Genomic DNA, 23,842 nt, shown 5'->3' on the forward strand with positions numbered 1-23,842 from the left:
TCTGGTGGTAGGTAGGGAGAGAATGCTGATTATTGCAGTTACATTATTATGCCATTGCGTGCCTTACTACAATGAGTGATCCATTTAGCTCAAGTTATGTTCGACCAAATGTTATATGATCAAGTGCTGTTTGATTGATTCCTTCCGTTGTGCGTCTATGAAAAGCTGCTGTGGCCGCTTGTTACATTGATTAGGTTTGAAAATAACACACAGTCCTTTTGGCACCAGTTGTCCAATATAAGACTTAGCTTCTAAAAATAAACAGAGGTATTTGATCCATTCAGTCAGTTGTGTGTCTATGAAAAGCTGTTGTGGTTGTTAGCTACATTTATTACGTTTGACATAACACACTCATTTTGGCCCAGTTCTCCAATATTAGCCTTAGCTTCTAAAAATAACCATCGGCCAATCGCTTTAAAACAATCCCAAGCAGATTAAAGCGATTGGCCAAATTGAACCATAGCCTTTCAATTTAATTTTGGGAAGCTGGTTGCCTTGACTGTAGCGAGCTGACAGGCCTTTAACCCCAGCTTAAACAGACTGGTAATTATATTAAAACAAGCACTTTGAAATCTCTAATGGGATGTAGAGGGCTTTGTTATGATACTATACTGAACAAACATATAAACGCAACATGTAACATGTTGGTCCCTGGGTTTCATGAGCTGAAATAAAAGATCCCAGGAATGTTCCATTCGTACAAAAGGCTTATTTCTCTCAAATGTTGTGCAAAAATGTGTTTACATCCCTGTTAGTGAGCATTTCTCCTTTGCCAAGATAATCCATCCACCTGACAGGTGTGGCATATCAAGAAGCTGATTAAACAGCATGATCATTACACAGGTGTACCTTGTGCTGGGGACAATAAAAGGCCACTCTAAAATGTGCAGTTTTGTCACACAACACAATGCCACAGAAGTCTTAAGTTTTGAGAGAGCGTGGAATTGGCACGCTGACTGCAGGAATGTCCACCAGAGCTGTTGCCAGAGAACTGAATGTTCATTTCTCTCTCTACCAACATCGATTTAGAGAATTTGGCAGTACGACCAACTGGCCTCATAACTGCAGACAACTTGTATGGTGTGTGGGTGAGCGGTTTGCAGTTTTCAACATTGTGAACAGAGTGCCGCATGGTGGCGGTGGGGTTATGGTATGGACAGGCATGAACAACATACACAATTGCATTTTATCGATGGCAATTTGAATGCACAGAGATACCGTGACGAGATCCTGAGGCCCGTTGTCCTGCTAATCATCTGCTGCCATCACCTCATGTTTCAGCATGATAATGCCCAGCCCCATGTCGCAAGGATCTGTACACAATTGGTAGCTGAAAATGTCCCAGTTCTTCCATGGCCTGCGTACTCCCCAGACATGTCACCTGTTGAGCATGTTTTGGGATCGATGTGTACGACAGCATGTTCCAGTTCTCCTTTGAAACTAGAGGCTAGAAGCTAGAAGCTAGAGGCTAGAGACTGAAGCAGGGATCATCAACTAGGTCCTCTCCCCTTCTCCTCCTCTCCCCTTCTCCTCCTCTCCCCCTCTCCCCCCTCTCCTCCTGCTCTCCTCATCCTCTCCTCCTACTCTCCTCATCCTCTCCCCCTCTCCCCCCCTCTCCCCCTCTCTCCCTCCTCTCCTCCCCTCCATTTCTCCTCCTGCCATCTCTCCCTGTGTGACAAATGCCACCCTTCTGATCTATAGGGTCTTCCATCCTGCACTAACACTGCCATAAATATTAACATCACAATAGAGACTATTTTTATGATGCTCTCTTCATCTCCCTCCTCCTTCCCTCCTCCTCTCATCTCCCTCCTCTTCCTTGCTAACTGCTGCAGTGAGACCCTGAGCCAGACACCATGAATTGATTGATCGTGACTGGGAGGAAGTGGAGGAGAAAGGGGTGTGTGTTTGTGTGTGTGCGTGTGTGTGTGCGCGTGTGTGTGTGTGTGTGTGTATGTGTGTGTGTGTGTGTGTGTGTGTGTGTGTGTGTGTGTGTGTGTGTGTGTGTGTGTGTGTGTGTGTGTGTGTGTGTGTGTGTGTGTGTGTGTGTGTGTGTGTGTGTGTGTGTGTGTGTGGATAAGTAGGGAGATGGCAGTTCAGTAAGGTGACCCTAAAGACCCTAGTTGCTGATCCGATACGGGGGAGAAAGAGGCATGAGGGGGAGACCGTCCTGTTGTGTAGCTGAGACAGCAAATACTCTAAAAGGGGAAAGAGGGAGGGGATAGAATACTAAATAACTAAACAATAAACAGAAACAGTAAGTGCTTTAGCTACAGTGATTTCATGCAGACTCCATTGCACAGTATCCTGCCGTAATGCTGTATATTCCTATCTCTCTCCAGTCTACTGTGTTACAATGGCTGTGCTGTAACATTGTTGCTATGAGGGATGGATGGGAAATCCTCAGCTTGTTGTGTTTCCAGGCAGACAGATAGGCAGACAGGCAGGCAGACAGGCAGGCAGACAGATAGGCAGACAGGCAGGCAGGCAGACAGGCAGACAGGCAGGCAGACAAATAATGACGGCGAATGAATAGATCGATAGAGATTCTCCCCCAAAGCCAGTCCTACTGCCTCATCCACTACCCCCCTCCCTCACCCCTCCCCTCCTCAGCACAGCTCAGTTCAGTGAGGCAGCCAGCGGCCAGCCTGAGGATAATTATGTGATCTATACAAACTCAAAACTTTCTCTCTCTCTCTCTCCCTCTGTCTCTCTCTCTCTCTCTCTCTCTCTCTCTCTCTCTCTTTCTCTCTCTCTCTCTCTCTCTCTCTCTCTCTCTCTCTTTCTCTCTCTCTCTCTCTCTCTCTCTCTCTCTCTCTCTCTCTCTCTCTCTCTCTCTCTCTCTCTCTCTCTCTCTCTCTGTTTCTCTGTGCCTCGATCCCCCTCTCTGTCTCCATCTCTCGATTTTTCACTTATCTTTTCCTAATTCTATGGCTTGGGAGTTGAGAGAAAAGGGAGAGTGGAGAGAGTGAAAAAGTGAGGGTAGGAAAGGAGAAGTGATGAAAACCCAAGGTCTCAAACTAGAAAATGTATATTTTGGGGGATTTTCTTGCATTGCAGCGAGGCTGGAGTTAGAGCCTAGAGCCTAGACACTAGAGAATAGAGGCTGGAGTTAGAGAATAGAGCCCAGACACTAGAGAATAGAGGCTGGAGTTAGAGAATAGAGCCCAGACACTAGAGAATAGAGGCTAGACACTAGAGTATAGAGACTGGAGGATAGAGAATAGAGCCTAGAGCCTCCCTAGAGAATAGAGCCTAGACACTAGAGTATAGAGCCTGGAGGATAGAGAATAGAGACTAGAGTCTAGAAACTAGATGCTAGAGTCTGGAGAATAGAAGCTACAGACTAGAGAATAGAGCCTATAACCTAGAGGCTAGAGCCTAAAGCCTAGAGGCTAGACACTACAGACTAGAGACTAAAGACTAAAGACTAAAGACTAGATGCTAGAGGCTAGAGCCTAGAACCTCCCTACAGAATAGAGCCTAGACACTAGAGTATAGAGACTGGAGGATAGAGAATAGAGGCTAGAGCCTAGACACTAGAGAATAGAGTCTGGAGAATAGAGGCTAGTGCCTAGAGGATAGAGGCTTGAGCCTACACAGAGAACAGAGTTTAGAAACTAGATACTAGAGTCTGGAGAATAGAGGCTACAGACTAGAGAATAGAGCCTATAACCTAGAGCCTAAAGGCTATAGGCTAGACACTACAGACTAGAGACTAAAGACTAAAGACTAGATGCTAGAGACTAGAGCCTAGAGCCTACATTCTAGAGCCTAGATTCTACAGACTAGAGCTAGGATGCTAGAGTTTAGTGCCTAGAGCCTAGAGCCTAGAGACTACATTCAAGAGCCTATATTCTACAGACCAGAGCTAGGAGGCTAGAGTTTAGAGCCTAGGGGCTAGAGACTAGACACTACAGACTAGAGACTAAAGACTAGATGCTAGAGCAGATAATTGGGGGAACCGGAACATATAGTAATTCCAAGTAGACTGAAAATTTGTATACTGTAAATTGACCTCAAGAAGCCTAAACATTTCAAAACTTGCTACATTTGTTTACAATCACGTGTCTCTCTTATGTATGAGAACAGATGTCCTAAATTAAAATGACTTGGAGCTGATTTCCTGGTGTTTTTACCATGTTTTTTTGTCCAACAATGAACATTTTACAAAAACACCTGGGTGGCCAAATAAAACCACCGTGGCCGCCCGTTGGGGAACCCTGGGCTAGAGGTTAGAGACTAGAGGCTAGAGGCTAGAAGCTAAGAGCTAGAGCCTAGAGGCTGGGGCTCGAGGCTAAGAGCTAGAGGCTAAAGGCTAAAGCCTAGAAGCTAAGAGCTAGTGGGTAGATGCTAGAGGCTAGAAGCTAGAAGCTAAGAGTTAGAGGGTAGAAGCTAGAGGCTAGAAGCTAGATGCTAAAAGCTAGAGTCTACAGGCTAGAGGCTAAAAGCTAGAGGCTAGAAGTGCAAAGCTAGAGCCTAGAGGCTAAAAGCTACAGGCTAGAATATTGAAGCTAAAAGCTAGAGGCTTGAGTCTAGAAGCTTAAGTCTTGAAGCTAGAGGCTAGAGGCTTGAAGCTAGAGGCTAGAAGCTAAAAACTAGAAGCTAGAGGCTAGAAGCTAAAGCCTGGAGCCTAGAGCCTAGAGGCTTGCTGGTAGAGGCTAGAAGCTAGAGGCTAGAACCTAGAGCATAGAGCAGGGATCATCAACTACATTCAGCCGCAGGACATTTTTTTTCTTGAGCGGATAATCTTGGGTCCGGAATATAACTACAAATAAGTTGTACAATACAGTAGACTGCAAATTGACTACAATAAGTCTAAACAGATTTAATATTTGACTAAAGCATAATAATTTCAAACCTTGCTTACATTTGTGTACGATCACGTGTCTCTCTTATGTGTGGGAATACTTGGGATCAGATTTACAAAATGAAAATCACTTGGAGCGGATTTCCTGGTGCTTTTGCAGTCAATGAACATTTACAAAAAACACCTTGGGGGGCCAAATAAAACCACCAAATCCTGCTCGTGGGTCACCTGTTGGGGAACCTTGGGTTAGAGGCTAGAGCCTAGAAGCTATATACTAGATACTAGAAGCTATACGCTAGAGGTTCAAAGCTAGAGCCTAGAAGCTAGTGGCTAAACGCTATTAAACTAGAGGCTAGAAGCTAAAAGCTAGAGTCTAGAATGTAGAGGCTAGAATCTAAAAGCTATAGGCTAGAAACCAGAAGGTAGAGGCTAGAAGCCAGAGACTAGAAGCTAGAGGCTAGAGGCTAAATGCTAGGGCCTAGAAACTAGAAGCTAGAGGCTAAAAGCTAGAGGGTAGAAACTACAACCTAGATGCTAGAAGCTAGAGGCTAGAAGTTAAAAGCTAGAAGATAGAAGCTAGAAGTTAGAAAAACACCTAGGGGGGGGCCAAATAAACTACCTGCATGCCAAATTCTGCCCCGCGGTCTGCCAGTTCGGGAACCTTGTGCTAGAGGCTAGACGCCAGAGGTTAGGAGTCTATTAAAAAATGGGCAGTCAAAGAAACAGGGAGGCTCAGAGTCATACAAAGTCATACTTTACCACTATATGACCAGACTGCATCTTATGAGAGCCTAGCTTAGTCTAGAAAATTGGCAATTTTCCCCACAGAGTGACACCAGTGACACTTCATATTCCTGACAGCTTTCCTAAATGGTTTCAGGGGGAATATCATTGGTTGATGTCTCACTGCAGGGATAACAAAGTGCATTTAGGTTAGCCTGGTTTCCAAATAGAGGACTCTTGTTATTTTTCTGTCCCCATCACTGTCACTTAGCCATTCAAATTGCATGTGAGTGAGTGAGAGAGAGAGTGAGAGAGTGGGAGAGAGAGGGAGAAAGAGGCCCAATACATAGTGATATTGTGATGGTATCTGTACGCTGTGGTTAATTTCGGACACGTACTGTACTGTAGCATGGTTTACCCAGAACCCCTGAGGAGTGTCAGAAAATGGTGTGCATCAACAGCTGTCACTGTTCCATTATGGGGGAGTAAGGTACAGATAGGGCTGTGGCGGTCACGAAATGTAGTCAACCGATGATTGTCAAGCAAATAACTGTCAGTCTCACGGTACTTGACCATTACTGAACATAAACACATTGATCATCTCCTGGCTCTCCACACATAGGCTACAAGCCACTGATGCATATGGAACATTTTAAAAAGTCTAATAAATCCATGTAATATAGCCTACACCTTCACAATAAACATGTAATATAGTCTTTTTAAAAAGTCTACACCTTAATAAATCCATGTAATATAGCCTACACCTTCACAATAAATCCATGTAATATAGTCTACACCTTCACAATAAATCCATGTAATATAGCCTACACCTTCAATAAACAATAAATCCATGTAAAATATAGTCTACACCTTCACAATAAATCCATGTAATATATAGTCTACACCTTACAATAAATCCATGTAATATAGCCTACACCTTCACAATAAATCCCTACACCTTCACAATAAATCCATGTAATATAGCCTACACCTTCACAATAAATCCATGTAATATAGTCTACATCTTCACAATAAATCCATGTAATATAGTCTACACCTTCACAATAAATCCATGTAATATAGCCTACACCTTCACAATGAATCCATGTAATATAGCCTACACCTTCACAATAAATCCATGTAATATAGCCTACACCTTCACAATAAATCCATGTAATATAGCCTACACCTTCACAATAAATCCATGTAATATAGTCTACGCCTTCACAATAAATCCATGTAATATAGTCTACACCTTCACAATAAATCCATGTAATATAGCCTACACCTTCACAATAAATCCATGTAATATAGTCTACACCTTCACAATAAATCCATGTAATATAGCCTACACCTTCACAATAAATCCATGTAATATAGCCTACACCTTCACAATAAATCCATGTAATATAGCCTACACCTTCACAATAAATCCATGTAATATAGTCTACACCTTCACAATAAATCCATGTAATATAGTCTACACCTTCACAATAAATCCATTATTTTAGACGGGTCTAAAGAAACATGATATGAAGAAAATACAGTCTATTTCAGAAGAACAGAACAGCATACTCTGAGTTGTTATCTTATGTTAGGTCCTGATCTGGCTATGCCAGATGGCTGTGGGCTACACTAGTTCATTTAGCAGACATGATTTGCTTATTATTCAGTGGCATTGTTTTATATTATAGTATGAAGAATACAATTGAACAAAGCTGAATAAAATATAAATATTTTCTCCAAATGATTTGAGAGAGTGAACACATGCAGCTATTCTGTGTTGAGGGGTAAACAAAGACACAGGTCCTCCTATATGCTTCATTTAGAGTTATTCATGTGACTTTAGTTGTTCTACAAACGTTGGGCTGTATGTTTAGATTTTTAATGCATTGTCAGGCTGCCTGATGAGACTCTAATGATCATTTGAAAAAGTCGCTTGAAAGGCATGAGCTCTGCTTTGTTTTTGTATTTACGTAGGTTGTACACACTTCATCAGTCTCTCATTCACAGTTCGACAAGCACTTGATAAATCCTCGAATTTCACTGCGGCATCCCCTTTGTGTGGCCGTAATGCACCCTAAAAAAAACACGTATTTTGCGGCTGCTGGCCGTTGTGCTCTTCTCCCTGAGTTGTGTGCGCTCTGTCACGTGATTGGGTCTTTCTCACAGGCTACAAGTGAAGACAGACACATCGTGGGAGCAACTGTGCGCGTCCTTATCCAATTCCGAGGTGCATATTGAAGATATTGGAGGACCTGTCCATATTTACTTTTTGTCAGCCAACAAGACGAGTAGGCCTAACGAACAGCAAAAGCAGTAGCCTATGTTAATCTACTATGTGCGAGAAATTAATATTCCAAACATAATCTGAGACCATTGGGGATATGATAAATCCCAAATGAATACAACCACTAGCATCAAATAAAAATGTTTTACGCAATGTGGCTGATGCAACAGATCAGAATGTTTAGCTTAAAATGTTGATATCCTATTAGGCTATTTCTTCACATAATAAATGTAGCAATGCGCACATGGTAGTAGGCTATAAGCGCTAATGTTCAATTAGCGGGAAAACACCAGTATCAAAAGTGACCGCAAATGTGATTAAGCATGTAATGCATTTATTATAAAGGTGCATTTTTCCCCAAACTTGAAAGTCACGCGCTGCTTATATATGTAATTTAGGCTCTACACCCCTTGTAAAAGCTCTACACCCCCAGTTCTCTGCTGCAAAATCAAATCAAAATCAAATCAAATGTTATTTGTCACATACACATGGTTAGCAGATGTTAATGCGAGTGTAGCGAAATGCTTGTGCTTCTAGTTCCAACAATGCAGTGATAACCAACAAGTAATCTAGCTAACAATTCCAAAACTATTACCTTATAGACACAAGTGTAAGGGGATAAGAATATGTACATAAAGATATATGAGTGAGTGATGGTACAGAGCGGCATAGGCAAGATACAGTAGATGGTATTGAGTGCAGTATATACATATGAGATGAGTATGTAAACAAAGTGGCATAGTTAAAGTGGCTGGGATCCATTCCGTTGTCCTGGGTGAAAGGCAGAACACAGGATCCGCTTCGCGAAAGTCATATTCTTGGTCGTACTGATGGTGAGTTGACGCTGCTCTTATGTTCAGAAGTTTGTATGTAATGAAACCTAAGATGACCTGGGGTACTAATGTAAGAAATAACACGTAAAAAAACAAAAAACTGTATAGTTTCCTAGGAACGCGAAGCGAGGCGGCCATCTCTGTCGGCGCCGGAAGTAACTACTAGTAGGCTACTAACTACCATCAACAAGCATCGGAGCTTGGAGAAGCCTAATTACCTATGGTCACTGCAACAGCCCTAGGTACAACGGCGGCAGTGAAGAGTGGGAAGAGGGGGGGGGGGCAAAGCGACGCAGTGAATTTTTATGAATGTGCACACACTGTTCCTGGTAGTGCCACTGAGGGGGTCTGACAGAGGTGGAGAGTGTCAGACAGTGGGACAAACACACTCCGGCCCTGAAGGAGCCTCCCTCAAAACTATCTCACTTCCTCCTTGAAGAGAGTTGGAGCTTCAAATGCTGCCAGAGATGTGACGACATGACAGACAGGATCTGTCCTCATATCCTCTGTCGGACTGAGCCCCCTTCGACTGAGACAGTCTGTCTGCTACTCCCAAAGTCTAGAGTCTAGATCAGCTTCTTGACAGACAGGATCTGTCCTCATATCCTCTGTCGGACTGAGCCTCCTTCGACTGAGACAGTCTAGAGTCTAGATCAGCTTCTTGACAGACGTGAACTAGAGACACCGGACGGTGAGGTTGTTTTTGTAGAGTTTTATAGTTCTGGAAGTTTCTGTTATCCTGTATTGTCATCTTACAAGCTGAACAACTTGTACCGGACGTGATGAAGGGATGTAAAAAGGAAATGGCGTGAGATTTGTCCTGTCTGAGACATGATGTTGTCATGCTTCAGCTGGACGGAGGGAGCTAACTGTGCAGCTCGGACGCTTGGACGCTCACCTGGTGACCACTTTGTGAGGTTAAAATAAATATGTTCACTTCTGCTCTCGTTTGGTAAACACCAGAGAGTGGTAGAGAGAGTGTTGGAGAGAAAGAGTGTGGATGTGCGCCTGTCTCTCTGCAGGCCTAATTGGAGCTGTGTGTTGATTCCCAATAAGGTAGACACTATACAGTCTCTGGTGTGTGTTGATTCCCAATAAGGTAGACACCAGAGTTTCCGTTAGCCGGTAATAGCCGGCTTTTGGCCGATGAAAAAAATAGAAAAGCAAATAAATAAAATAGTCTGTTGGCCAATTGTCCGGCAGAAGAAGAAAATCCCCATTGCAAAGTAATACTTTCTAGCCTCTTATACCAATCGATGGAAATCCATTTGACAGGTCATGCATGTATAATTAATTCATTAAATTGGCACGTGTATGCGGTATATTGGCTACGTATCTGATTTATCACAAGCGTACAGCATACAGAGCCTTTGAGCTGAAACTATCAGACATACTGCTGCTACAGTTTCTCAAACAGCGAATGCAATGGAAGGCTTCCTCAGTGTCTCACACACCACTTTGCAATGAGCTGGAAGCAGTGTGGAAACATAAACTTAATTGTTTGAAACCGGAAGATTTGAATACATATTATGAGGTATGTCTTACCTTGCGTCAAAGTAGCCTAGCCCAAAATGTTCCCGTGGAGTTAATTATTTAATATCAACTTTATATAATTGTCCAGTAACCAACGGATGTTCACACATAGCCTACTGCCTTGTGCGCATTGCTGTGCTTTTTAATGTGAATAAATAATATTGTAGTTTCTCAACATTTTAAGCTGAACTTTCTGATCTGTTCCATCAGACTCATTGTTTTTTTAATGTAATAGGCCTGTATGAATTTGGGATCTATCGTCTGTTTGTAATAGGCTATTTTCTCCTAGACAAGCTGACCAATAGAAAAGGTCAATGTTTCTACTATTGGGGATAATAGATTGACAAAGGCTCGTGATTTTGCTGTTCCTTATGTGTCTTGTTGGCTGAGGAAACGTAAATATGGACAGGTATTCTAACACCTTCAAAATGCACTTCAGAATTTTATAAGATGGACCATCCTGAACTTGCATGTTCTGTTAATATGAATTACCAGAATCTACATGTGATTTTTGTCATTCTGAACACTGTGGGCAGACACCGTAATCAGGTTACACTCCCAATGCATATGGCTTTTGTACATTTCTCAAATGTCCGGTCAATTAAAATGCTGCCGGGCCAATGTCCAGAAACCCTGGTAGACGTTAAACAGTCTCTGGTGTGTATGTTGATTTCCAGTCAACATGCCTCTCTGCTCTTGTGTGTGTGTGTGTGTGTGTGTGTGTGTGTGTGTGTGTGTGTGTGTGTGTGTGTGTGTGTGTGTGTGTGTGTGTGTGTGTGTGTGTGTGTGTGTGTGTGTGTGTGTGTGTGTGTGTGTGTGTGTGTGTGTGTGTGTGTGTGTGTGTGTGTGTGTGTGTGTGTGTGTGGGTGTGTCTACGTGTGTACGGCGAAGTCTTGAAATGATCCATCTACCACGTGACACACACCTTTTAATAGGGATAATTGGGTCCACACACACACACACACACACACACACACACACACACACACACACACACACACACACACACACACACACACACACACACACACACACACACACACACACACACACACACACACACAGCGAGGGTCCACATAGTTCTGTGTTGTGGGGTGGTAATTCCTGTTTCCCTGGAGACAGAGTGTGTGTCAGAGGAATGCTAACAGAGTTGATCTGGGACCTTTTCTGTCAATCTCATACTCAGGTTCAGTGTCAGGCTATGGGAAGATGTTTGAGGGACCTGGTTTAGCTCTGTGAATGGAGGTTGAATCCACATTCATACTCAGGTTCAGTGTCAGGCTATGGGAAGATGTTTGAGGGACCTGGTTTAGCTCTGAGAATGGAGGTTGAATCCACATTCATACTCAGGTTCAGTGTCAGGCTATTTGAAGATGTTTGAGGGACCTGGTTTAGCTCTGAGAATGGAGGTTGAATCCACATTCATACTCAGGTTCAGTGTCAGGCTATGGGAAGATGTTTGAGGGACCTGGTTTTGCCCTGAGAATGGAGGTTGAATCCACATTCATACTCAGGTTCAGTGTCAGGCTATGGGAAGATGTTTGAGGGACCTGGTTTAGCTCTGAGAATGGAGGTTGAATCCACATTCATACTCAGGTTCAGTGTCAGGCTATGGGAAGATGTTTGAGGGACCTGGTTTAGCCCTGAGAATGGAGGTTGAATCCACATTCATACTCAGGTTCAGTGTCAGGCTATGGGAAGATGTTTGAGGGACCTGATTTAGCTCTGTGAATGAAGGTTGAATCCACATTCATACTCAGGTTCAGTGTCAGGCTATGGGAAGATGTTTGAGGGACCTGGTTTAGCTCTGAGAATGGAGGTTGAATCCACATTCATACTCAGGTTCAGTGTCAGGCTATTTGAAGATGTTTGAGGGACCTGGTTTAGCTCTGAGAATGGAGGTTGAATCCACATTCATACTCAGGTTCAGTGTCAGGCTATGGGAAGATGTTTGAGGGACCTGGTTTAGCCCTGAGAATGGAGGTCGAAAACCACATTCATCTTCATCCCTCACAGGCCATGTAGAACCCATATGTCTCACGTCCATCATGTGGGTGTGTGAGCTGGGTGAAGGGATTCGGAGCGGGGAATGTACTATACTATAGACCTGACACACACACACACACACACACACACACACACACACACACACACACACACACACACACACACACACACACACACACACACACACACACACACACACACACACACACACACACACACACTCACACACACACACACACACCCAATTTCGTGGTATCCAAACTTTTAATGATCACGTACATTGTATTAAAACCAATACTGGAACGTCTGCCAATATCTTGTCTCATCGCTACAACTCCCGTACAGGCTCGGGAGAGACGAAGGTTGAAAGTCATGTGTCCTCCGATACACAAGCCAACCAAGCCGCACTGCTTCTTAACACAGCGCGCATCCAACCCGGAAGCCAGCCGCACCAATGTGTCGGAGGAAACACTGTGCACCTGGCAACCTTGGTTAGCGCGCACTGCGCCCGGCCAGCCACAGAAGTCGCTGGTGCGCGATGAGTCAAGGATATCCCTACCGGTCAAGCCCTCCCTAACCCGGACGACGCTGGGCCAATTGTGCGTCGCCCCACGGACCTCCCGGTCGCGGCCGGTTGCGGCAGAGCCTGGGCACGAACCCAGAGTCTCTGGTGGCACAGCTGGCGCTGCAGTACAGCGCCCTTAACCACTGCGCCACCCGGGAGTGAATTTCTACCTTTTAATGATCACGTCACCTGATACATTGTATTAAAACCAATACTGGAACGTCTGCCAATTTACTACTGGAGAATATGGGAGACCTAATGTCTTATACCAGTGTCATGCTTCAAATGTCACTGTTGTTGACAACATATATTACCAAATTTAGGGTCCATAGCCGTACATAATGTAAATCTCTCGTCAAAAGACACACACACTCAGGAAACGAAAACAAAACATTTGGTTAGGAATGTCTTCCTTTTTTAATTCTCTTTGTAATATAAAATGTTACGCAAAATTCTGTGTAGGTTTTAAAATGATTTTCCCGTTTCGTTTTACCTGTCCACTGATTAATCCATTTTCTTTTACGTTTTTCTGACCTGCAGGAATATTTATCGAATTATACCTCATGACCCTGTCCTGGAATCACATAGCTTTTACTTCTCGACCTATTCCCAGAACAGGATTTTATCAAAATGAACTTTCCCCAATTGTAGGTTGCGTTTAAGAAAATCAGTCTGTGTGTTCGTGATGGCATATCCGTTCACTGACCCTCCCTGCCGGGTCTGAGGCAGGTCACATTCTGCTCTGCTTAATCAGAGTGTGGGCTCCCTGAGCCACGTCTACTGTAACCCCTTGTACGGTTAACCTCAGTCTCCCCAGGAACGATCAGCAGGCGGAGGTAGCCATCCCATCCTCATCACCAAATTGAGGTGAAAATTCTAACCATAAGGAAGAGACTGTAGATTCTTCAAACAACAACTTTATTATATGATTGGCAAAAATGGAGCGGTTAACAGACCAGAGTTAAAAGCCCAACGAACAGAGTTGTCTCTCAGCTTTTATAGAAAGTACAACCTCTTTTGTCTACGTGGCAGTTTAGCAGATGTGTGGAAACAGGGGCAGGGAACATAGTGTAAAAGGTTATTTTTTTGTTTGTGCTGGTTAAGATAGATGCCATTGCTACCATTGTCTGTTCCTTCCTGTAAATTTCCACACAGCTAAGTTCTCAAACTGGACAGTTTTATTTCCATCTCTTCATTCAAAGACTCAATCAAGGACACTCTTAATGACAGTTGTGGCTGCTTTGCGTGATGTATTATTGTCCCTACCCTCTTGCCCTTTGTGCTGTTGTCTGTGACAATAATGTTTGTACCATGTTTTGTGCTGCTACTATGTTGTGTTGCTAGCATTTTGTTGTCAATTTGTTTGCTACCATACTGTGTTGTCGTGTGTTGCTGCCATACTATGTTGTTGTCTTAGGTCTGTATTTTTGTAGTGTTGTGGTGTCTCTCTTGTCGTGATGTGTATTTTGTCCTATATTTTTATGATTTAATTATTTATTTTTTATCCCAGACCCCTGTCTCCGCTTTTGCCTTTTGGCCGTCAATGTAAATAATAAATTGTTCTTAAATGACTTTCCTAGTGAAATAAAACATGTCATTATTGTAGATTAAACCAGGATGAAACCAGGTTGCCACATACTGCGGTCGCACCCAAACGTCTCTTCTCTGTACACCCAGACTTATGACTAAATCACACAAGACAAGTTTGTTTCAGGTTAGATAAAAACACTAGCATATAACAAGATACAATTCTCTAAGTAAAAAACAGCACAGCATGTTCTAATTTCCACCACGGCAAACATTACAAAGTTGAGCTAAGCGCTGAAAAGTGTCTGGATTTAAAAGGAAACATTTGATTAGCTTCGACTTTGGTACACTTCAAAATGGCGTCACCTCCAAAACTATCAGAGTCTGCGTTTTCTAAGTCCAACATGTGTCTACTGTAGACAAACAAACAGGTATGATTCATGGTGGGTTTTGGGAGGTTGGGTTCTCTGGAGCCATGTCGTGCATCATGTTTAGATTTCACTTCCTGGGGCATTGTCTGAGATCTGGAAAATAGACGGAGCGGAGCGCTGCGTCACCATGACAGGCCAAGGTGATAAACGACCTCGCTACGAAATGAGAGAACGTCAACCTTATGGCAGAATGAGGGAGGGAAGGAAGGAGCTTTTACCAAATGCAGCCTTTACATTTATGCATTGGAGCGGGGGAGAGGGAGACAGAGGAGGGGAGAGAGAAAATGATGTCAACAGTGAGAAAGATGGAGAGAGACATACAGTGAGAGAATGCTTTGAGACAGAGAGAGCAAGAGGGAGAGATGGACGGGGGAGAGGGATGAGGGAGAGGTTGGAAGAGGGAAGCTGATGACAAACAGGCTCATTATTCTCAGTTAAATGTCAGTTGCTGAACAGAGAGAGAGAACCCTAGACTGGCAGAAGGTGTGCCTGCAGGGCATGAACACAGAGCTGCAGGCATTTTCACAGAGGCGTGGGTAATGCCAGCCTTGCAGACTCCATGGAACACTATTATAGGGCATCCTATTATTGTTATCAACAAGAGCTATGGGTTTACATTGGATGGCCCACCTGCTCCAGACCTAGTTTCTGGTTTCAGTTTATCACCGTCTTCTCTCAACATTTCTGATGCAGGTTTCCACAAAAGGAGCCAGCCAAATTGTGTGACGTGTGATCTCTCGCTTTGTTGTTCCTCGTTTGATTCGATATCATCCCGTCGGTTGAGGGACTATGCATTATTGATGCGATGAATAAATACACAAATTAATAATGAAACAAATATGAATTTTTCACGGTGCTGTCTCGGTCTGTGTCAATGTGTGTGTGTGTGTGTGTGATGAGCTCAGGGATGCGCTGTGCGACGAGAGAACAGACAGGTGACAGCACATTGAGTTGAGATTAATGCCAGTCGTGAGGATGACTGGCAGTCCTAACAATGGGACTGCTCTGATTCCTCCCATGCATCTCAAACAATACAGGAGAGATAAGACAGCCTTGACATGAGCCCCGGATCAATTATTTAGTGATTGGCTGACTGGAATATGCTACAGTTTCAGTTTTGTCTAATTGCTTTACAAGGTGCTCTCGTTGAAGTCAGTGATACTGACACACCTCTGAACTAAACCGCGTAAATCCCATTGCTACTTTTGTTAGTGCTTGAACGTGGACTATCACCTTAAAACTACGTTGAACAGCATTGTTTACGCTAGTTTGTTGGTCATTGCTTATTCAGACAGCATTTGAATTTCATATCTCTTAGCATCCGCTAGCATTTTTGCTGGCGGATTGACTTTAGTCGTGAACACAGACCTTGTTTCTGGTTCACCTGAGGTAAATGTAGCATTGCTGAGAGTGTCTGAATCACAGAAACTTGAAAGTCGATTGCATAATGAATGGCCAGTTCCTGTCCAGTGTCGAGTTCAGCCCTCATGGGATTCTGCTCAATGTCTGCGCAACGCTGCAACAACTCCCACAAGCACACAGGCTCTGCAGTGTCAAGTTCCTCTTGGAAACCATTACAGGAACTTGTTGTCCTTTGCTGCAAAATGTTATTGGGATAAGAACGACTGGTGTGTACATACACATCTTTGGCTGTGTGCATTTATTCAGGAGCAGATAGCAGATATATCTTACTCAGATATATGTCTTTAGAACACTCATTCATCATAATATTGTAAATATCACTCTCGGGCTTGACATGGTACACTCAACTCAATCTAAATAATATACCAAATGGACAACGAAATCTATCTGTATGTTTATGCTGAAATGACAGAGATGTTCTTTACTACTCTGCACTTGTCCTTTCGTTGTCTAGAAGTCTCGAGACGCCACAGTCTTACCGTTAGAATTGTAGCTAATTAGTGGTTTAACTGTTGCGATCAGTTTGGGCAGTAAAATGGAGAAACACAAAGAGAGAACACGGGGTAATCTCAGTTTAATGGCTCGTAAAAAGACTGCAATAGTTTCCAGATGCCTCGCTTTTGTAAGATACTAGAAAACACAAGGCAAAAGACACCCGTTATGCAGTTTTCCCCGTTATAGACACATCTCTCTCTTTGAATCGGATCCTAAGATAAATTAGTCTCTTTTCAAAAGACGGCCAGTTATTTGGAACTGAGATTTCTTCCCGATTTTTCATCTTTCTCTTAAGAGATAAGAGGAACTGATTGTGTTGACTTTAAATGACAACCATGTACAGCTGCCGCCGTGTCCAATCTTTGTATCTACTATCCTTTTATCATCACACTGCTCCTGTCGTTTCTTTACAAAACGACAAGACAAAAACAACAACATCCTTGAAAATCGTGTGTGTTTTTGTGTTCAGGGTCATTCTGCCTCAACTCAAGGTTTCACATACATTACATTCTTCGGACCTACACTGTGGGAACATTCTTGAAACACACTACGCTCTCCCCTTTGATGGTGAACATACTGTACTCTGCCTCGTCGTACACGTTCAGGCGTTATATTCATGAATGATTTAATACTCTAAATAGCAGGCTTGTGGGGTTTTAACGATGTAGATGTCTCTCTGAGCAGCAATGTACACCGCAGAAGGTCAAGCCCATACTGTAATATGTAGAAATGTTGATCTCTCATGGCCATTTCCCCAAGGTCCAACTTGCCCTATATGTCCCAGGAGGGCCACCGTACGCGACGTGATGATGAGGATGTCTCTGACCTGTAGTTACCTCACCTTTTCTGCAATGAGCTTTAGACTCACTGTTAATGGGCACCTCAGACAGCGCTTGACCTTTGTTGTAGAATGGATGGCCAGAAAGCTAGCAACAATTACAAGACGCTGCCATGTGGGGAATCGTAAGTGCTTTGTTTGTGATACCATGTCTTGTTTTTTAAGTGTTTTGACTGATGTCAGATCTATGCTAATATACCTTAAATCCACTAGCTCGCTAACCAAGAACTCTAACAATGTATTTGAGAGACAACACATTGTGCAAATGTATTTATGTTTTCAATAAACATCGGGGATGAAATATGGTTTGCATGTTATCAACAATCTAATCAATCTAACCCTGTCTGTTTTGCGCACGTGTAAGTTTTGTTGCTAAAAAAACAAACCTGTTGGAGAGAGAGAGAGAGAGATAATTACTGTATGCAGACATTCACATCTCTCTCGTTCGCTCTCGCTCTCTCATTCTCTCTCTCTTACAGGCTTCACATCTCTTATCATGCCAGATTTCACCTCTCCACCATTATCATTTACTGCTTCCCTATACAGCTCTGTACAGAAACAAAAGATAGAGGGAACAGAGAGAGACAGACAGAGATAAAACGAGATAGAGGAAGAAAGATAATTGGAGGGAGAGAGAGAGAGAGAGAAGTGGGTTTAATAACTACTGCTAATTGGTGTTTTAACCTCTGCAACGTGATGCTTCTCCGTGCTAGCAGGATAACTCATGCTTCTCAGGAGCCTGACACTCTCCTCACACTCTATAGTTTGTTCTCCTTTTGACATGTCCCCTGAGTTTCGCATGCCGACAGTTGTCAGTCATATGAGTTGAGTTGCTGTCAGTGATGGGAATAGGAGACAGAAAAGAAAAGAAACTCAAGTAGAGAAGAGAGGAGCAGAGATGAGATGAGAGACACTGATACAGGGAGAGAGGGACAGTAGAGAGAGAGGGACCTGGTGGAGAAGAGAGGAGCAGAGATGAGCTGAGAGACACTGATACAGGGAGAGAGGGACAGTAGAGAGAGAGAGGGACCTGGTGGAGAAGAGAGGAGCAGAGATGAGCTGAGAGACACTGATACAGGGAGAGAGGGACAGAAGAGAGAGAGAGGGACCTGGTGGAGAAGAGAGGAGCAGAGATGAGCTGAGAGACACTGATACAGGGAGAGAGGGACAGAAGAGAGAGAGAGGGACCTGGTGGAGAAGAGAGGAGCAGAGAGGAGCTGAGAGACACTGATACAGGGAGAGAGGGACAGTAGAGCGAGGGAGCTGGTGGAGAAGAGAGGAGCAGAGATGAGCTGAGAGACACTGATACAGGGAGAGAGGGACAAAAGTGCGAGAGAGGGGGAGAGACTGAAGAAAGGAAGGGATCAGTGAGTTGTCAGTTTGCATGGCTGTAGACAGCATATTTTTCCCCTGCAGCATTCACACACTTCCTCTAATGGGAATAGGAGACAGAAAAGAAAAGAAACTCAAGTGGAGAAGAGAGGAGCAGAGATGAGCTGAGAGACACTGATACAGGGAGAGAGGGACAGTAGAGAGAGAGAGGGACCTGGTGGAGAAGAGATGAGCAGAGATGAGCTGAGAGACACTGATACAGGGAGAGAGGGACAGAAGAGAGAGAGAGGGACCTGGTGGAGAAGAGAGGAGCAGAGATGAGCTGAGAGACACTGATACAGGGAGAGAGGGACAGAAGAGAGAGAGAGGGACCTGGTGGAGAAGAGAGGAGCAGAGATGAGCTGAGAGACACTGATACAGGGAGAGAGGGACAGAAGAGAGAGAGAGGGACCTGGTGGAGAAGAGAGGAGCAGAGATGAGATGAGAGACACTGATACAGGGAGAGAGGGACAGAAGAGAGAGAGGGACCTGGTGGAGAAGAGAGGAGCAGAGATGAGCTGAGAGACACTGATACAGGGAGAGAGGGACAGAAGAGAGAGAGAGGGACCTGGTGGAGAAGAGAGGAGCAGAGATGAGCTGAGAGACACTGATACAGGGAGAGAGGGACAGAAGAGAGAGAGAGGGACCTGGTGGAGAAGAGAGGAGCAGAGATGAGCTGAGAGACACTGATACAGGGAGAGAGGGACAGAAGAGAGAGAGAGAGAGGCAGAGATGAGCTGAGAGACACTGATACAGGGAGAGAGGGACAGTAGAGAGAGAGAGGGACCTGGTGGAGAAGAGAGGAGCAGAGATGAGCTGAGAGACACTGATACAGGGAGAGAGGGACAGAAGAGAGAGAGAGAGAGGCAGAGATGAGCTGAGAGACACTGATACAGGGAGAGAGGGACAGTAGAGAGAGAGAGGGACCTGGTGGAGAAGAGAGGAGCAGAGATGAGCTGAGAGACACTGATACAGGGAGAGAGGGACAGAAGAGAGAGAGAGAGAGGCAGAGATGAGCTGAGAGACACTGATACAGGGAGAGAGGGACAGAAGAGAGAGAGAGGGACCTGGTGGAGAAGAGAGGAGCAGAGATGAGCTGAGAGACACTGATACAGGGAGAGAGGGACAGTAGAGAGAGAGAGGGACCTGGTGGAGAAGAGAGGAGCAGAGATGAGCTGAGAGACACTGATACAGGGAGAGAGGGACAGAAGAGAGAGAGAGGGACCTGGTGGAGAAGAGAGGAGCAGAGATGAGCTGAGAGACACTGATACAGGGAGAGAGGGACAGAAGAGAGAGAGAGGGACCTGGTGGAGAAGAGAGGAGCAGAGATGAGCTGAGAGACACTGATACAGGGAGAGAGGGACAGTAGAGAGAGAGAGGGACCTGGTGGAGAAGAGAGGAGCAGAGATGAGCTGATGGGCCATGAAACCAATGAATGATCTGCTTAGACATACTGTATATCTTCCAGGCATACATCTTCTCAAAGATGACAAAGTTATTGGGTTTGGTTGGACTCCAACTGTCCTCTTCAATGTCTCTCCATCTCACCTCTCTGACTATGTGGCCTCCTCCCTCCCCCTCTTCTCTCTCTTCATTTTCTGAATGAGTGAATGAATCTGAGTAAATTGTAATAGAATGCACTTTGTCTCTGCTTGGCTGTTAATATTTAACTAACCAAATGGAAGAGGCAGTTCCCTCGCGTTTAACTCATGTCTATTTGAAATTGCATTACAGCGCGGCCACATTAGGCTAATTCAATCCGCAGCACTTAAGATGTAATGGTCTCTGCACATCATAAACTACTATGGAAAACAAACACAATACACAAAACTACTTTTTTTATATTAGTAGTAGGATGAACTGTAGTAGGATGAACTGTAGTAGGATGAACTGTAGTAGGATGAACTGTAGTAGGGTGAACTGTAGTAGGATGAACTGTAGTAGGGTGAACTGTAGTAGGATGAACTGTAGTAGGATGAACTGTAGTAGGGTGAACTGTAGTAGGATGAACTGTAGTAGGGTGAACTGTAGTAGGATGAACTGTAGTAGGGTGAACTGTAGTAGGGTGAACTGTAGTAGGATGAACTGTAGTAGGATGAACTGTAGTAGGATGAACTGTAGTAGGATGAACTGTAGTAGGATGAACTGTAGTAGGATGAACTGTAGTAGGGTGAACTGTAGTAGGATGAACTGTAGTAGGGTGAACTGTAGTAGGATGAACTGTAGTAGGATGAACTGTAGTAGGATGAACTGTAGTAGGATGAACTGTAGTAGGATGAACTGTAGTAGGATGAACTGTAGTAGGGTGAACTGTAGTAGGATGAACTGTAGTAGGGTGAACTGTAGTAGGATGAACTGTAGTAGGGTGAACTGTAGTAGGGTGAACTGTAGTAGGATGAACTGTAGTAGGGTGAACTGTAGTAGGATGAACTGTAGTAGGATGAACTGTAGTAGGATGAACTGTAGTAGGATCAACTGTAGTAGGATGAACTGTAGTAGGGTGAACTGTAGTAGGATGAATTGTAGTAGGGTGAATTGTAGTAGGGTGAATTGTGGTAGGATGAACTGTAGTAGGATGAACTGTAGTAGGATGAATTGTAGTAGGGTGAACTGTAGTAGGGTGAATTGTAGTAGGGTGGTGAATTGAACTGTAGTAGGATGAACTGTAGTAGGATGAACTGTAGTAGGATGAACTGTAGTAGGATGAACTGTAGTAGGATGAACTGTAGTAGGATGAACTGTAGTAGGATGAACTGTAGTAGGATGAACTGTAGTAGGATGAACTGTAGTAGGATGAACTGTAGTAGGGTGAACTGTAGTAGGATGAACTGTAGTAGGGTGAACTGTAGTAGGATGAACTGTAGTAGGGTGAACTGTAGTAGGATGAACTGTAGTAGGATGAACTGTAGTAGGATGAACTGTAGTAGGGTGAACTGTAGTAGGATGAACTGTAGTAGGATGAACTGTAGTAGGGTGAACTGTAGTAGGATGAACTGTAGTAGGGTGAACTGTAGTAGGATGAACTGTAGTAGGATGAACTGTAGTAGGATGAACTGTAGTAGGATCAACTGTAGTAGGATGAACTGTAGTAGGGTGAACTGTAGTAGGATGAATTGTAGTAGGGTGAATTGTAGTAGGGTGAATTGTGGTAGGATGAACTGTAGTAGGATGAACTGTAGTAGGATGAATTGTAGTAGGGTGAACTGTAGTAGGGTGAATTGTAGTAGGGTGAATTGTGGTAGGATGAACTGTAGTAGGATGAACTGTAGTAGGATGAACTGTAGTAGGATGAACTGTAGTAGGATGAACTGTAGTAGGATGAACTGTAGTAGGATGAACTGTAGTAGGGTGAACTGTAGTAGGATGAACTGTAGTAGGATGAACTGTAGTAGGGTGAACTGTAGTAGGATGAACTGTAGTAGGATGAACTGTAGTAGGGTGAACTGTAGTAGGATGAACTGTAGTAGGATGAACTGTAGTAGGATGAACTGTAGTAGGATGAATTGTAGTAGGGTGAATTGTGGTAGGATGAATTGTAGTAGGGTGAATTGTAGTAGGATGAACTGTAGTAGGATGAACTGTAGTAGGGTGAATTGTAGTAGGGTGAATTGTGGTAGGATGAATTGTAGTACGGTGAATTGTAGTAGGATGAACTGTAGTAGGATGAACTGTAGTAGGGTGAATTGTGGTAGGATGAATTGTAGTAGGGTGAATTGTGGTAGGATGAATTGTAGTAGGGTGAATTGTAGTAGGATGAACTGTAGTAGGATGAACTGTAGTAGGATGAATTGTAGTAGGGTGAATTGTAGTAGGATGAACTGTAGTAGGAGGAATTGTAGTAGGGTGAATTGTGGTAGGATGAATTGTAGTAGGGTGAATTGTAGTAGGGTGAACTGTGGTAGGATGAATTGTAGTAGGGTGAATTGTAGTAGGATGAACTGTAGTAGGATGAACTGTAGTAGGATGAACTGTAGTAGGATGAACTGTAGTAGGATGAATTGTAGTAGGGTGAATTGTAGTAGGGTGAATTGTAGTAGGGTTGTAGTAGGGTGAATTGTGGTAGGATGAACGGTAGTAGGGTGAATTGTGGTAGGATGAACGGTAGTAGGGTGAACTGTAGTAGGATGAACTGTAGTAGGGTGAATTGTGGTAGGGTGAACTGTAGTAGGGTGAATTGTGGTAGGGTGAACTGTAGTAGGGTGAACGGTAGTAGGGTGAATTGTGGTAGGGTGAACTGTAGTAGGGTGAATTGTAGTAGGGTGAACTGTAGTAGGGTGAATTGTGGTAGGATGAACGGTAGTAGGGTGAATTGTGGTAGGATGAACGGTAGTAGGGTGAACTGTAGTAGGATGAACTGTAGTAGGGTGAATTGTGGTAGGGTGAACTGTAGTAGGGTGAATTGTGGTAGGGTGAACTGTAGTAGGGTGAATTGTAGTAGGGTGAACTGTAGTAGGGTGAATTGTGGTAGGGTGAACTGTAGTAGGGTGAATTGTGGTAGGGTGAACTGTAGTAGGGTGAATTGTGGTAGGGTGAACTGTAGTAGGGTGAATTGTAGTAGGGTGAACTGTAGTAGGGTGAATTGTGGTAGGGTGAACTGTAGTAGAGTGAACTGTAAACACTGGGTAGAAAAAGAAAGTAGAAATTACAGGACATGTTTTATTTGAGGTTGATGTGGCAAGCTCAGGACTTCATATATATGACGGCTTGAATTTGCAATTACTCTCACTGCCTATGACGAGTCCATTTAGCAAGATAAATGCATCGACTTGGCCAAAGAGTGCAGCAGTGAGGACTGGGAGTCTAGGTGTGTTTTTCAGCCAACTGCTGAGTTTGACATGCCTCTAACAAGCATCTCATAAATAGATGGGTAAATATGACCATAGAGAGAAGGAAAAAGATGGAGACTGAGAGAGAGAGAGAGAGAGAGAGAGAGAGAGAGAGAGAGAGAGAGAGAGAGAGAGAGAGAGAGAGAGAGAGAGAGAGAGAGAGAGAGAGAG

The 23,842-nt window shown here is 43.8% G+C and overlaps 1 protein-coding gene and 1 long non-coding RNA gene across 5 annotated transcripts in view; one reads left to right on the top strand and one right to left on the bottom strand.

The window, feature by feature from the left end:
- Nucleotides 1–23,842, top strand: part of LOC118376550 (VPS10 domain-containing receptor SorCS2-like) — a 507,846-nt gene that overhangs the window by 300,941 nt on the left and 183,063 nt on the right. The window lies entirely within an intron of this gene.
- Nucleotides 18,390–20,135, bottom strand: LOC127906709 (uncharacterized). 2 transcript variants are annotated; one of them, XR_008062486.1, is made up of 4 exons: nt 19,992–20,135; nt 19,335–19,492; nt 19,100–19,257; nt 18,393–18,662 (listed from the first exon to the last, which is right to left on the bottom strand). It is a non-coding gene; the product is annotated as an uncharacterized LOC127906709 (long non-coding RNA). The 2 variants fall into 2 exon arrangements; XR_008062485.1 differs by lacking the exon at nt 19,335–19,492 and having other exon boundaries at nt 18,390–18,662; nt 19,773–20,129.

The sequence above is a fragment of the Oncorhynchus keta genome, chromosome 13 (assembly GCF_023373465.1).
Source record: "Oncorhynchus keta strain PuntledgeMale-10-30-2019 chromosome 13, Oket_V2, whole genome shotgun sequence".
In the NCBI taxonomy this organism is placed as follows: Eukaryota; Metazoa; Chordata; class Actinopteri; order Salmoniformes; family Salmonidae; genus Oncorhynchus; species Oncorhynchus keta.